At 36.9% G+C, this 5000-nt stretch overlaps 1 pseudogene; it reads right to left on the minus strand.

Annotated features, from left to right (window-relative positions):
* Positions 1-4991, minus strand: part of LOC137971481 (neuropilin-1-like) — a 6487-nt pseudogene extending 1496 nt beyond the window's left edge.
* Between the last annotated feature and the right edge of the window lie 9 nt (positions 4992-5000).

A 5000-nucleotide genomic window follows, 5' to 3' on the forward strand; every position in this document is an offset into this window, starting at 1 on the left:
CGGAATAGTTGGCCATTTTTTTCCAGCTGCCGGGTTCTATCTACATGTCTCATGCAGTATATAGTTTGTATGTACTGTAGACTGACTTGGTAGGAAATCTGTACTGTGGGCGAAAAATTGTACAGTTGCAATGGCAAGAGTCTGATAGGGTTGTCATTTGCTCAGTCAGTCTGACAGACAAACCAGCAAATTACCAACAAGACACAAACAGCTTTAGAGCAGTTTTAATTAAGCATCATAAAACAAATACTAAAGTAATCACTTCAACCAATTACAGCTGGTGCAAACAGCACAATGAACCAACCCAAATTTGTAGTAACTTGCTCAAAGCGCGGCAAAAATTGCGCGTGCAAGTCATGATTGGTTTTGGCTTTCCTTCTCATTGGTTGATAAACTACTGTAGCTTGAGATTTTCAAACCAATCACTAAGCGACGTAGCAATTGTAATCACGTAATTACTTTCGACGGTCATTTGTAAACTGCTCTAAAAAATAAAACAATGAAAACGATTTCTCAATTAAAATACCTTGTGTTACAGACAGGAAATAAATTAAGAATCCTCTGTGAGAAAGATTCGCTGTGCCTGTGTGGAAGTAGATACGTGCAACATTACTCCTGGTTGTTATCAACATTTTTCTGTTTCTGTTACAGAGTTTTCCACCAATCACTGGCGATGTGTCTGTCAGCCCGTTTCTCACTTCAACATAATCGTCGCTGCAATTTCCAGGATTTGAACTCTGGGAAACATCGAACTGTGTGAATATGAGAGCAATGTTTTTGCTGCCAGGAACAGAAATGAGCCAAGTACATTGCTTGTTAGGTGGGTAACTGGCAGGATAGTTTAAGCTATTAATCGATCCACTGGCATTTGTTTGGAATGTTGAACAATCATCTGAAAGATCAAGAACACAAAACACCCTCAATCACAACACAGAATAAAAACTATGAGGTGTCAAGAAAGCTCTCAGCAAGCCAATACCACAGGGTTGCAACTGAAAGGTATTAATATGCAACAAGAATTGGACAAAGAGCAAAAGACACATTCAAAATCTTTGGATTTTAAATATTTTGACATTCACAAATTTTGCTTGATTTTGCTTATTATTTGGTACTTCATGTTCTATCATAGTCAAGTGTTGATTAAGCCATTGCCTCGTGGGAGTGAGACTCTTGTCAACTGGGGGCACCCTGGAGGCACCTGAGGAGCAAATAGGTTAATTAATAATAGTGCAGGTTCAGGATTCAGGGACCCGTTTCTCAAAAGTCCCGAAAAGCCATCTGTGAAGTTGCCAACCGCTTGTTTTAGAAAGCCGATCTTTTAACATGTTTTCAAGGTAACGAGAAGAAAAATAACTGTGAAGTTCGACAAGTTAAATGCTCTCTGTTCTTGAGATACAAAGGGAATTGTGACACCCGAAAATGGCCCATAAAGTTTCGGGACTTTTGAGAAACGGACCCCAGGACTGGTACTTTCGTCTTGCCAATGATTTTGTAATCTGCTTTATTCAATAAATCGTGTTAACACGTATGTTAAGATGTTAATGATGATGATGATGATGATGATGATGATGATGATGATGATGAAGATGCTGATGAGTGTTATTCTCATTATCATTACTGTCATTATGATTACAACCAGGCAAAGGGAAGATTATCTATAGTCATATAAATTAATTCAACAATTATTGAAACACTGCTAGTGATGAGGTATAAACAAAATTACACTTCTTTTCCATTAAAGTGGCCCTAACCCTTCAAGGTTTTTTTTGGGGGGGGTAGATTTTCATATCTTTCAAGAAGTCATTTCAGTTTTTTTTTTTTTAAATATTGAATCCTGACTTTTTTACGAGCGCTAAAAGTGAAGGCAGTCGCAAATAATTTTTCACCTATCATTCGCATTAGTCCCCCACTCGGCCAAATGTGTCTATTTATCAAGCGTGATGTAAGAAAAGGACATCATGCAAACTTGAGTTGCTGGAATGTCCTTTTCTTACATCACAGAGAAAAAAGTGTCAACTATTAGACGCTTCTCATTGGCCCCTTCCTAATGAGCCCACGAGACAATAATTTGTCCAGCGGGGCTTATAGCACGCAAAAAATTAAAAATTTCAGTAATGTTAAGCGCTCATAAGAAAATCAGGATTCAATATTTTAAAAAAATTTTTGCGAAAATGGTTTCTTGAAAGATATGAAAATCTACCAAAAACATAACAAGTTGAAGGGTTAGGGGCACTTTAGGGATAAACCCAGACCTGTCTGATTACTGCATCCATAGAGCTCTACTCTCATGCACATGTCATTGTAATAAGTCTGCGGATAAATTCTGATGAATCTTGTGACAAATGTATCTCGGAAGTAGTTGTGCACCACGCTATAAGCATCACTGTTGCCTGTGAATGTCTAAGATTGCAAAAAGAGGACAAAAGAGAGATCCAATATCAGACTCGCCATTTAACTTTATCTGGTAATTAGTACAAACAAACATGATGCATGCATGACTGAAATTCATCAAATAGACACAATCAAATTAATTAATATTTATTTTGGTGGAAAAAATCACCTACTTTGTTGTGTCTGCCTACAACTCAATGAGCATGTTCATAATTATAGAAAATACATAATTTCCCACTGTCACCCTAACTTTTCAAAAACAGCCTTCAACAGTTCCTGTAAAACTTTTCTGAGAATGGTGATAACCAAGAGTCTCTTCACTTGAAATGATTTTACGACTTACCTGAACAGAACCAGTGCTTCTTTCATAACTAAGCCATGTTGTTCCATCAAAACTGTATTGTATCTCAAATGTGTTGACATAGTAGCTTCTCCGTAGAATTGCAAATCTGCCAATCGCCCCTTGTGTGCCAATGGCTGATATATGTTGGACTTTCAGCAGATCAATTTCAAGATATTCTTCCCCTTTAATATTTGAATCACTGCACCAGGCTTTGTTTTCATTGTTAAGGCGCGCTTTGTGCGGATCCCAGCTCTTGTGATGCGTGTATGAGCTGATTTGAGAATTGGCGATTTCCTTACTTTCTAGACCAAGAGGATTTAAGCAACCTGTGGAGAAATGTACAACTTTATTGTGTGCCAACATTTCCTATTACCTGTAGTTGTTCTGATTGATAATAATAATAATTATTATTATTGTCTTAATAGTAAAATGACTTGCTTTTACTGTCAAAGTGCTTGAGAAACTATTTCATTTATTGACCACTAAGTTTGTCATGTTACAACTTGCAATGAGCTAGATATGGACCCGATTTTACCTGTTACTTTTGAAAACTCTTTAAGTGACACCATGAAAGAAAATTGCATTAATACTTGATTTTCAGTTCCGAATTTAAGTTAACATTTCCAGTATTATAAACTGGGCATAATAGTGAACACATATTAGAAAGTGGTTATTCTCCTCCTAAACTGTCTGTCTTTTGTACCCCTTTTGTTTCTTCCCATTACAGTGGAATGAGGTTTTCTAAAAGAAGTTGTGTACTGTGAACAGAGTAGTTTCTACACAGTTGCCTGACTTTAAATTTGACATTTCTGCACATCCCTAAATTAAAGAAATGCATTATGTTGTACATTCAGTTAAAAAGCCATGGAAATCTTATTCCATTCCAACAGCAGGAATGCCATTCTGTTCCTACTGAAAACAGGATCTACTATAAAACAGATATTCACACCACATGACTTCTGAATGTACCTGCAGGCTTTTAACCAGAATATTTTTCAGCTCTTTCTCTGGTAGCTCAAAGCCAAAAAATTTTCCCCAACCCGTTTTATTGGCCACCAATCACGAAATCTATAAGTGTGCATTAACATGATATCAAGTTGTATTTCCCTAGCTTGAACAATTCCTTATACGATATTCATTATTAACATTAATGATCTATAGATGAAGACAAGTTTTCTTTTTTGCACTTCCTTTTTTTCAGCATTGAAACTTGCTTTCTTGCTTTTGTATACGGTAATGTTACTTTCGTTTTTTTCTAAGACAAAATTTTACTGACAACTGTACATATCAAGACTCCATCACCAATGATCCAATTTTTAACTGCTTAACAGTTAGTTCTACAGTAAAAAATATCGTTGTTACTAAAATAAGTCAGCGATTTTAATTTTAAGATATGAATAAGGAGTGATTAACATCACGTTCAAGGGGATATACGAAACAAGGAACGGGTATAAAATCAAATAATTCGTTTGAAATAGACTTTTTCTTCCTCATGACTTGAGCAATTGCCGGTTGTAACCAAACGTCACAAGACTTCCTCAATGCAAGAAAAACTCACAGCTGTTATTTGGCGTTCGAGTATCGTCAAAGAATTTGAGTTCTCAGAAAGAGATAAAAACCATTTTTCACTCGAAACTTTAATCGTTATGTTCCCGTAGAAAGCTGCAGAACCATCACGATGTTTAGCAAACAACGAAGTCGAACGTTGTGTACTTAGAATCTGCCACATGTACAAAACGAGGTGTTCTTTACGAAACGATTTGAGAGGTTTTGGACAAAATTACTTTCAACTTCTTCTTCTTAACGTAATCTGAACCCTTTCATGATTAAGGAATTCGAGAAGGTAAAAAAATAAAGTCACGTCAAGTGTTGAATTCAATACCTGATCTGGAAGCGCCGACGATTTTAAAACAAAGATCGTTCACAACAACTACTAACAACAGAAGGCCTTCAAAAGCTGCTAACTTTTTGAAGAGTCTTCGTGGATCCATCTTCCTTACACAGATTTCGTCGTAATTTCCAGATGGACGATTTTATCGACGCAGTCGAACCGCTGATGACCAAATAAATAAACAAATGCGGAGAGCTTCGGCAATAACAATACGCGCGCAGACTCTTAATAAGTATGAGTACCCGGCGGTATAAGTATCCGCGCCGGCGATCGCGGGGGAGTGTACTACCCTGAAATTCGATTGATCAGTCGAAAATCGAACAAGTCAGAAGAGGATTAAACTAGGGGGAGAACTGGAGTTATGTTCATTTCTTC

The sequence above is a fragment of the Montipora foliosa genome, chromosome 9 (assembly GCF_036669935.1).
Source record: "Montipora foliosa isolate CH-2021 chromosome 9, ASM3666993v2, whole genome shotgun sequence".
NCBI classification, from domain to species: Eukaryota; Metazoa; Cnidaria; class Anthozoa; order Scleractinia; family Acroporidae; genus Montipora; species Montipora foliosa.